This window comes from Danio rerio, chromosome 1 (genome assembly GCF_052040795.2).
Source record: "Danio rerio strain M-AB ecotype USA chromosome 1, GRCz13ab, whole genome shotgun sequence".
Classification (NCBI taxonomy): domain Eukaryota; kingdom Metazoa; phylum Chordata; class Actinopteri; order Cypriniformes; family Danionidae; genus Danio; species Danio rerio.
In genome coordinates this window covers 23,185,256-23,197,500 of record NC_141021.1, presented here as the reverse complement: position 1 = coordinate 23,197,500, position 12,245 = coordinate 23,185,256, and positions in this window count along the sequence as shown.

Below are 12,245 nucleotides of genomic sequence, written 5' to 3'. Positions count from 1 at the left end.
ACGCATTATTTAATAAAGTTGACAATCTGATATTCCTCCCTCCATTTTATGCTTTATATGTAGGTCTGTAAAACCAGTGTGACACGCTGGTACGATCGTGTATTATCTTGCTTGTTCGCTTCTATTATGATTGAAGTGGGAGCAACCTGTGTGTCAGTCCTACTGTGCGTATCAGCATAACAATAGCCATTAGTGTGACAGATATGAGCGCTTATATAGTTAACATCAGATGAAGGGTGTGTGCTGCTGGGGTGGTTGATGGTTAATGGAGGGGTAAGGTGGTAATATGGGGATGAACTGAACCCCCCCACACTGATAATGACTCCTGCTGTGTGGTTTATAGAGGGGGGGCAAAGGCCAGATGCAGGAACAGACGCTCGCTGTCATCCCTCTCACATCTCCTTAAGACAGCGCTTTCTGTTTCTCTATATACCACTGTTGTCTCTTTTAACTTCAGCACTTTCTGCTCTTCCTCGCTGTGACTTTTCATTGGTAGGTTGTATATAGTCTCATTTAATATATATTTCTTTAGTATAATATTTTTTTTTTACATTTTAAGTAATTCTTCATTTTTTATTAAGTGTGTGTTATTTTTGCAGTGTTTACTTTGCTAGCTTGCTAAGTTGTTATTCTTAAGGTGCAAGTTAAATGTTTGATTTGGTAATCTTCAATCAAGGTCTGATTATTTGCTTCTGTGTTTGATGTCTGTTGACATCAATTTGAGGACTTCAGCCACAAAATTGTTAACCACGCCCCTCTTATTGTTAGTTTGCAATGAGGAAATGATGCACAAAAAGAAAGCCCTGCTCTTTACTCAGTGTTCAGTTATAGTTGGAAGTACAGCAACATACTGAAATAAAGCCTATCAACAACATCTGGTTCAACACTCTAAGGTGATTGTCTTCAGAAAATGGTTGTGCTGATTGAAAGTTTCTCCACATTCCAATAGTAATGATTAAAGTAAATGATCTAAATGTTTTTATTATATGTATTTTTTATGCCAAGGCATAATACAAAAAAACATTCATCCAATTAAAATTTGTCAGTCCAACAGTTCCCCTAATTCTTATTAGCCCAAACTGTCTGTCAGCAAATGTAGATTTGTACAGCTGCGAACCTATTCATGCAGATTCTCCGTTTGCGCGTGCGCCGCGTTCACCTGCATGTGAGAAAGAGAGTGATACAGTGTTAAAAACAAATGCTGAATCCAAACTTATTAAATTCCTGAATCAATATTGGAGTTACTTTTGCATTTTATCTCTTGCTTGTTGTGGTTTGTGTTGGGTTGGCCAGCTCAGACAAGTTGAAAAGAAAACATCTCTTGGGTGTGATTTTGTGCCATAATTGTCCTGCTTAAATTCCATGCCTGTTTATACATAACCAGCTACTCCTTCACTTGTAAAGGAGATTCAGAGATTCTGGATGAATGGATTTTTTTTTTTGTACAGTGCAATAGGGCCTCCCGTAGTGCCAGCTGTCATGCCCAAGGGAGCCAATTTCTATGAATAAAATAGCCATATCTTTAAAGAATCATCATGTAAATTTTACAAACGTTAAATTTGATCTAATTCATGATTTTTTTTTGGTATGTTTATTAATGAAATATTTTTGCCATGAAAATACCAGTTGTTGCTGACGGGGCGTTAAATAAAAATGTATAATCACTGGTCACTTTATTAGGTACACCTGTCAAACTGCTTGTTAACGCAAATTTCTAATCAGGAACACAATGCATTTATCCGCCTAAATACAGTTTCAGGGAAACTAACAGTGCTGGTATTGCTTGATCTCAGTGCTGCATTTGACACGGTCGATCACAGTATACTTCTGGATAGGCTGAAAACTGGGTTGGGCTGTCTGGCACAGTCCTCAAATGGTTCAGATCTTACCTTGAAGGGAGGTTACTATGTCACTATAGGTGACCATAGGTCGAAATGGACACCCATGACATTTGGAGTCCCACAAGGCTCAATTCTGGCACCTCTACTGTTCAACCTTTATATGCTCCCTCTAAGCCAAAAAATGAAAAAGAACCAAATCTACCACAGCTATGCTCATGACACTCAGAACTACTTAATGCCTAATGACTTCAGCCCTATTGACACCCTCTGCCAAAACATACTTCAGTTAAACAAAGAGAAAACTGAAGTCATTGCGTTTGGGAACAGAGATGAGGTTCTCAAGGTGAATGAATACCTTGGCTCTATAGGTCAAACAACAAAATATATGGTCAAAAATCTTGGTGTGACTCTGGAGTCAGATCTGAGTTTCAGTAGTCGTGTCAAAGCAGTTAGTTAATCAGCATACTATCATCTCAAAAACATTGCAAGAATCAGATGCTTTGTTTACAGTGCATACTTAGAGAAACTTGTTCATGCTTTTATCAGCAGCAGGGTGGATTACTGTAATGGCCTTCTAACAGGCCTTCCCAAAAATAGTCACACAGTTGCAGCTCATCCAGAACGCTGTGGCCAGGATTCTAACTAGAACCAGAAAAGTGGAACACATTACACCTGTCCTCAGGTCTTTACACTGGCTCCCAGTTACATTCAGAATAGATTTTAAAGTAGTATTACTACTGGTCTATAAATCACTAAATGGCCTAGGACCTCAATACATTACAGATATGCTCACTGATTACAAACCTAACAGATCACTTAGATCATTAGGATCAAGAGTTCAGTCAAAGCAGGGTGAATTCACCTTCAGCTACTATGCCTCTTGATGCTGGAATCAGCTTCTAGAAATGATCAGATGTGCTCCAACATTAGACACATTCAAAACTGAAAACACTTCTGTTCAGCTGTGCCTTTACTGAATGAGCACTGTGCTACGCCCTAAAGCACTTTAAACTGCCACTGTGTATAAAATGTGCTCTATAAAAAAACTTTCCTTGCCTTACCTAGGCATGTAGATATGGTCAAAACGATGTGCTGCAGTTCAAACCAAGCATTAGAAGGTGGCAGAAAGGTGATTTAAGGCATGGTTGTTGGTGCCAGACGAGCTGGTCTAAGTATTCAGAAACTGCTGATCAACTGGAATTTTCATGCACAACCATTTTTAGAGTGTACAGAGAATGATCCGAAAAAGAGAAAATATCCAGTGAGTGGCAGATCAGTGGGCGCAAATGCCTTGTTGATGCCAGAGATCAGAGGAGATGGCCAGGTTGGTTACAGCTGATAGAAAGGCCACAGTAACTCAAATAACCACTTTTTACAACCGAGATGTGCAGAAGAGCATCTCTGAATGCACATTCAGTGACATTCAACATTGAGGTGGATGGGCTACAGCAGCAGAAGACCACACCAGTCTCCATTCACCGCCTGGTTCGGCTCAGCTGCCAAAACCGACCGCTGTAGACTGCAGCGAATAGTCCAGACTGCTGAACGAATCACTGGCACTACCCTTCCTACACTCCAAGAACTGTACTCTTCCAGAGTGAGTAAAAGGGCTCGCAAAATCACTCTGGACGCCTCGCACCCAGCACCCTACCTGTTTGAACTGTTACCGTCTGGTCGGCGCTTCAGAGCACCAAGCACAAAGACAGCCAGACACAGAAAAAGTTCCTTTCCTCAGGTCATCTACCTCATGAACAGTTAAATATTCCCCTACTGTGCAATAAACATGTGCAATACTTTCTCATACGCACTTGTACTCAGCACCTTATATCAATATACATTGCAATACTTTCTCCATTTGCATTTGTACACAGCACCTTATAACCTATATATTTAAAACAAATCTGTACATACAATTCAACATTTAGATTTTTTTACTAACTGCATCTATTTAATGCTCTATTTAATGTTTATCTTCTTTTATCATATTTATTTTGTGTTGTCACATGTGCAATAAACATGTGCAATACTTTCTCATACGCACTTGTACACAGCAACTTATAACCTGTATATTTAAAACAAATCTGTACATACAATTCAACATTAGGATTTTTTTACTAACTGCATCTATTTAATGCTCTATTTAATGTTTATCTTCTTTTATCATATTTATTTTGTGTTGTCACTTTATATACACTGGAAGCTTCTGTAGCCAAAACAAATTCCTTGTGTGTGAGAAGCACATTTGGCAATAAAAGTGATTCTGATAAGATTCTGATTCAGGTGCCACTCCTGTCAGTTTAAAACAGGAAACTGAGGCTACAATTCGCACAGGCTCACCAAAATTGGACAATAGAAGATTGGAAAAATGTTGCCTGGTCTGATGAGTCTCGATTTCTACTGCTACATTCAAATGGTAGGGTCAGAAATTGGTGTCAACAACATGAAAGCATGGATCTATCTTGCCTGGTATCAATGGTTCAGACTGCTGGTGGTGGTGTAATGGTGTGGGGGATATTTTCTTGGCACACTATGGGCCCATTGGTACCAATTGAGCATCGTGTCAACGCCACAGCCTACATGAGTATTGTTGCTGCCCATGTCCATCCCTTTATGACCACCGTGCACCCATCTTCTCATGGCTACTTTCAGCAGGATAAAGGGCCATGTCATAAAGCAGACTTGTGTCTTGAACATGACAATGGGTACACTGTACTCAAATGGCCTCTACAATCATCAGATCTCAATCCAAAAGAGCACTTTTGAGATGTGGTGGAACGGGAGATTCGCACCATGGATGTGCAGCTGACAAATCTGTAGCAACTGCGCGATACTGTCATGTCAATATGAAGCAAAATCTCTAAGGAATATTTCCAGTACCTTTGTTGAATCTGTCACGGAGGATTAAGGCAGTTGTAAAGACAAAAGGGGTTCCAACGCGATACTAGTAGTACGAGATGTACCTAATAAAGTGCCCAGCGAGTGTATGATGATGATGATGTAAATTTTACATACACTAATGACCTGTGAATGTGTGCAATTTTTATGAATTTTGTAAAAAAAAAAAAAAAGCTATGCGAGGAAAAATAAATGTTTTGTCATATGCAGGAATTTCAAGTAGGATTCATTTTAATTTACAGTTTTGGTTTGTACAGATTGATTAAAAATATTAACGCAGCTTTTGACTTTGGTGTTAAAGAGTTTTCAAATTAACACATTTCTAAAAATTGTAATGGAAAAATAAAAGACTTCAACTAATATGTATAAGTTTATTAATAATGCTTAATGTATAACTTTATATAAAATCTTATTTATTCATTAATTATTTCATTAACCAGCCTCGTACTAGTGGCTTAAAATGAGAAAAGGTAAATGAGATTTCCTATCAGTGTTAAAGAGTCTGTTAGCACATGACCCGAGGTCTTCACCAGCCGTACTCCCACTTATACACCAAACATAATGAGGTGAACAAGTGTTTACCCCGTCCTCTGCTTGTCTTTCTGTGTTTTCTTGGGTCAACGAAAGCGGTGATGTTTCTCTTCATTATGAAACTGACAGATTCAGAAGGCGCCTGCACTGTGACAGCTCACTTTCCAATTACCTCCTTCAGTTTTAACGAATTTTGCTTTCCGTCGACGCCGCTTGCAGTTGGGCGCCTGTTCATTAGGGGACCTCATATTCAGAGATGTGGGTTTCTATCATACGCACACACACACACACACTAATGGGCATGTACAGTAGATGGCAGCATGTGATGTCTCCAATGGGGAAAATTATTCGCTGTGTTGTTTTGTTAACAGACGACTGGTTCCAGTGGTTGAGGAACAAATGAAGAGTTTGATCCTTATGCCGAAGTGTCTTTTCAGCTTGAGGAAACTATTGGCAAATATGCCAGCAGTGCAGGACAATGACATGAAAAACAGCTGTTAGTGAAAGCTTAAAGATTAGTGGAATATGCTGGAAAAGATGTCAGGCATCTATAAAAGAATAGTTCCCCTATTTGAGTCAAAATTAAGTCACCCTCAATTAGTTGGAAACCTTAATGAGTTTCTTTTTTCAGTTCAGCTCAACAAAGATGTTTTAAAGAAAGTTGGTAAACAGTAGCTATAACCTATAGCAATTCTCACTTCACAGTGTGACTAAAATAATTAGAAAAATAATTATAGCTGCCTTAAATGAGTCAAATGAGCTTTTCTAGTCATCTTAACTTGGATCAATCAATTTGACCAAATTTTTTAATTAAAACTTTAAATAACTTAAAAAAATGTAGCTGAAACTGAATAACCCCCACTGTAAAAAATGAAATGATGTCCAGCCACAGTAAATATGGCTCATAAAAAAAAAATCACATAAAAAGTTTAGTTTTGCACATTCCTTAATTTTAAACTACAATTGTTACCTAACCCTACTGAAAAAAATCAGCTTAAACCAGCCTAGGCTGGTTTTAACTGGTTGACCAGGCTGGTTTTAGAGGGGTTTTGGCCACTTCCAGGCTGGTTTCTAGCCATTTCCAGCCTGGTCTTAGCTGGCCAGGCTGGGAGATGACCAGCTAAAACCAGCTTGACCAGCCTAGCCAGACCTGGCTGGTCAAGCTGGTTTTAGCTGGATTTAGCTGGTCATTTTCCACCCAGACCAGGTAAGACCAGGCTGGAAATGGCTGGAAACCAGCCTGGAAATGGCCAAAACTCCTCTAAAACCAAGCTGGTCAACCAGCTAAAAATCAGCCAACCAGCCTAGGCTGGTTTAAGTGGGATTTTTCGGCAGGGAAGATATAGATTTCACTGTTTTCTTTAATTATCAAAGGAAAAACTAGCTATTTATTTAGTAAAGTTAGCAAAAATGTAAGGTTTAGTCAACTGAATACATTATTTTAAGATTCATCAGATTACCACGTGACGCTGTACCACGTGATCTGACTGCGCGCAATTTGAGGTGTAATATGAGTAGGCTATTATTGTTATTTTTCAAATGTGTGATAAAACAACAATAATATTAGACCTATTTGTAGGTCTACTGTTGGTTAAAATGCTAAATTTTATATAGCCCTGGAACGGTGGACTTGAACAGACATTAAAATGTCCTGGTTGTTAATTCACACTAAAGTGATGACATCGTAATCCGCTTGTTAAGTGTGACGTCACGCGAAGCGCCTTCCAGGTCCAAGCTATCTGTTCAACTGAATGGGGAGACTCATGACATGGTAATAAAAAATGTTTATAAAGCGATTTAATACTTTCCAAAATCACGATCGCAACATATATGTCCATGCCTAATACCCAATGGCCAGAAAGTAATTAATTTTTTTATAAATTGTTAAATTTTGGTATGTGTGATGCAGCAAGGCCAGAGATTGTTGTGTACACTATGACTTTATATAAAATTAACTTTAATGTGTGATAGGAATAAAAAAGTGATCATAAACGAATGATTTCTCAACTCAAATGAGTGGCGGCTTGGACCCGGAAACAGTATTACATACAGTACGTCACCACTTAACAAGTGGATACAACTATCCATAATTCTGAAGTTGAATTATGATGTTTGAGACATATGCTTGCCATTATTTTCACAATCAGACATTTCTCATTATCAGATTCCCATTATATTCAACATTATACAGGCTAGAGTAGTTACACTGACACTAACATTTACTCTCTTGCACAACACTTTCTTTTCGCTATGAAAGAAAAAAACATCAAATGCTTGTTGTAATCATAAGTTAACTTTAAAATGCAATATGATCATTTAAATGATGTTAGCGCCATCTTCACTTTCACTGCCGAGTGTGGTTCATGTCATGGCTGCCGTCACTTTGAGAAAAAAACAAACTGAACATTATTTACAACATTATTACCTGTAATTCACAGCCTATGCAGACAGGGGCGCCTCCAAGGGGTGGCCAGGGGTGGCCACGGCCACCCCTCGGTAAACTCTGGCCACCCCTGTGGCCACCCCAATATAATTTTGCGGTTGACATTATTGATTTAAATGAACTCATAAATTCCCAATATTTAGATAAATAAATAAATAAAATGCAGTCACTAAATTATTGTTGGTGTTACCGACGTAGCTCTCCCCCTCTGGTTCAATGCTGGTGAAAGCAAACTGACGCATGCGCGCGGAAAACCATTCCCGCGCGCCTCACGCACTCCTTTGTGAATCCCGGTTGGTTGTTTGCATGCACGCCGACATAATAGGCACCGCTCATGTGCCGTGAAACCGGAGTAACAGCCTTTTGTGCAGAGGTGTCGGCACGCAGCGAGTTTTGAAAGTTGTTTAAAGCTTATATAATATGATGATGATGATGATGATGATGATGATGTTACTTTCACTAAGCATGCCTTTAAAGCAGAAAGGAGGGATAATGATTCAGGGAGGTAAGACTTCATAACATGATTTCTCAGCCATGATCTGGTCTAAGATCACAGATAATTCTATAATACATTTTTTTGTATTCTTTAGAATTGTCATAATTAATTTTCATGCAAAAGGTTTCTTAAGTGATCTTGGCATATCACTCCAGTTGTTGCTTTCCAGTAATATTTAGGACTGATTTCTGTTATTTATTTAGAATAATAATTGTATATTAATATTAATTGTATTTATTTAGAATAAATATAAATAAATTGTTATATTTATTGAATAACAAATCTAACAATTCAAGAGAGGTGGGGGTGTATAGGGTGGTTCGCCCAGGGTGTCATTTAAACTAGAACCACCACTACTACCCTCCCCGATCGTCCTTGACAGCACGCACACACCTTCAATAGACAGCAATGGCTATTTAATATTTACCTTAAGCTACAGTACAGTATATCAATAGAAGAAGCTGCATTAATAAAATGGTTCAAAAAGCAATATGGATAAAATAATATTATTAGGTATAGTGAGTGTGTATAGTAATCCCTTTTGTTCAGTTTGTTCATTTGTTTGGGTAATTAATAAACTCATTATTCTTTCATTAATTTTCTTTTCGGCTTAGTCCCTTTATTAATCCAGGGTCACCACAGCAGAATGAACCGCCAACTTATCTAGCACATTTTGACACAGTGGATGCCCTTCCAGCTGCAACCCATCTCTGGGAATAATAAACTCATTAATCTTCATTAATTTTAGACATGGCATATCTCGTATGATGTACAATAAAGGCACGTAAAAAAAGAAGTTATTTATATGAAAAGTGTTTTTAAACTAAACATAGATTTTTATTTGGTTTGCACATGTACTTGCTGAATTATTTCAAAGAATAAATTGCAATATTTCAAGTAGAATTAATTAAATTAATAAAAACTACATTATTTCATTTACCAGAAACAAAAATATAACATTACACTGAATTCATTATTTTTTTTGTGTGCCACCCCAAGATTTAGTGCGGCCTCTTCTGGCCACCCCTAAGAAAATTTTCTGGGGGCGCCACTGTATGCAGATTCTGTTCACTACGGTAGACATCATTGGCAGGCACGAGCGTGTCCTCTCAGTGCATCAGCTAACATGTGATTTCGCAGCCGCTAATATGTCATTACATTAAGAAAGAAATGATATACACCATTTGGAGATGTCCATGTTGCTGAGTAATGTTAAACAATGTGAAGACTTGTGAAACTGCCTTTATGCTTCTTTCCTACCATGAAAATATAATTGGCTGAATCGAAGAAAAACTGATTTAAGATTGTGTATAGAGTCGAATCGAGATCACAATCTTTTTTCGATTTTTCGTGCATCCCTAGTTGTAACATTAGGTGCTATGGAGTGCTCAGAATCCTTTTTATTCAAGTTTAATACTTGTATATAACACCACGATTAGTTCCAGCTGAATGTGTAAATATCTGGCCAAAATATTCAAATCTTAGAATTATGCCAAAATTGTGCTTGGTCATCTGTACCAGTTATTTAGACATATTTTAATGAATGAATAGATTAAGAACACTTTTTAAGAAAGCCAAATCAGTTTTTATAACTAGTTGAAACATTGATTTAAGACAAAAAAAGACACTTTTTGCTACTTTATAGTTTATGTAATATCAAAAAATGGTCACTACATGAATTAGCAAATGAGTCATTTTGGTCAACGAATTGAAAGCGAAGAAATCTCTTCGAATACTCCAATTCTCCACCACTAAATCGCAAGAATAAAAGGGACACCACCTTTCCATATACATTTAGGCAACTGACTGAATTGGATCCTTTACATAGACATGGCTGAGTAAAAGAATATCTCTTGATCTTGTGTTATGGAGGTTTTGTTAGTGAATGATGGGGCAGCAAACCTGAGAGAAATAAATGCATAATGTACTATATGATTATGAAATTTGTTGCCCATGAAACTTCCAACATGTTTAACAAGTCTTTTTACTTTGAATAAAAATGTACAGAATATTTGTAAAAAGAGTGAATGCAAACGTGCCGTGTGTGTGTGTCACTGTATCATAAAGATTTATTACTTTGAAACTGCTCATTATCATGTAGACTGGACTTACTCAGTCAAGCAGAGAATTAAAATCCCTAATTGTGCTGTCATATCTCTCTCTCTCTCTCTCTCTCTCTCTCTCTCTCTCTCTTTCTCTCTCTCTCTCTCTCTCTCTCTCTCCTTCCATGTTTCTCCAACTCACATTCTCATCCTCTCTTTTTTGTCTATTTTGTGTCCAATCTCTTCCTTTGGACCTCTATCTTTATCTCCTTCATCTCTGCGTTTGTCTGTTTACCATTCTCTCGTTTTTCTCTTGCTTTTCCTCTGCTCTATATCTTTATACTTCTGTTTATCTGCAGAATGACTTTCTGTCTTACTTTCCCTCTCGTTCCTTCTTCAGTATCTCAGCCTTTTTCACTTTTTCATTATCTGTCTGGCCTCATTCCTAATCTCCGCCTTTCTCTCTCCATCTGTTCTTCTTGTGTAGTATCCAGGTCTTTATCTCACTCTAACTTGATGTATTTGTTTAGTCCCTGCGCTCCTCGGGTCATTGTGGGAAATTCTTGCACTTCATTGTCATAAAAATGTAAAGGAATGAAAAGAAAAAGGAAATAAATAAAAATTATGTGATAATAATTAACCCCCCTGCTATTTTATCATCAAAACATTATCTGTTTAATAGGATCACATGTCATTTTACATCTACATAAAGCTTTTACGAATGTTTGTTTGTATTATTAGTCTTTTGAAATTAAATATTTATATATATAAAAAAAATTATATTTTTTATTTACATTTTTAAGAATGTCACACACATATTGAATATATACAGTGGGTACAGAAATATTCAGACCCCCATACATTTTTTTTACTATGTTATATTGCAGCCATTTGCTAAAATCATTCATTCATTTATTTTCTTTTCAGCTTACTCTCTTTATTAAGCCGGGATCGCCACAGCAGAATGAACTGCCAACTTATCCAGCATATGTTTTACACAGCGGATGCCCTTCCAGCCACAACCTAACACTGAGAAACACCCATACACTCCTGCATTCACACACATACACTATGGCTAATTTAGCTTATTTAATTCACCTATAGCAGGGGTGTCCAAACTTGTGTCCTGCAAAGTTTAGTTCCAATCCTGTCCGACACACCTAGGCTAGCTAATCAAGCTTTTAATAGGCTTTCTAGAAACATTCATGCAGGTATGTTGAGGCAAGTTGAAGCTAAAGTCTGCATGACACCAGCCCTCCAGGAATGAGTTTGGACACCCCTGACCTATAGCATATGTCTTTGGACCGTGGGGGAAACCAGAGCACCTGGAGGAAACCCACGCCAACAAGGGGAAAACATGCAAACATGCCACACAGAAATGCCAACTGCTCCAGCCAAGGTGCGAACCAGTGACCTTCTTGCGGTGAGGCGATCGTGCTACTCACTGTGCCACCATGACGCCTTGCTAAAAAAAGTTAAATTAAAAAAAAAACTATTTAGATAGTTAGATAACTATTTAGATTATTTAAATTTTAAAAGTTAATTTTAGTCCCTTATTAATATACACACAGCACCCCATATTGACAGAAAAACACAGAATTTCAGTTCTGTCAGGTTCGATGGTAAACGTTGGTGGACAGCCATTTTTAGATTTCTTCAGAGATGCTCAATTGGGTTAAATCAGGGCTCTGGCTGGGCAATTTAAGAACAGTCACGGAGTTGTTTTGAAGCCACCCCTTCTATATTTTAGCTGTGTGCTTAGGGTCATTGTCTTGATGGAAGACAAACCTCCAAAGCTCAGATACACTCCTGTGAGAGTGAGAGCTGGGTGGGTAGGCTCCTGAGTCGGGAAAGATTTTTGGGTGGTGAAGACTCCTGCATGAGAGGGTGTGAGGGGGGGGGGGGCTAGGGCATGAACTCCTGCAGGAGTTAGAGATGCAGCGGAATGATCAACGCTGAAAGAAGACAGTTAGCAGAGAAAACTCGACGCTGAAAAA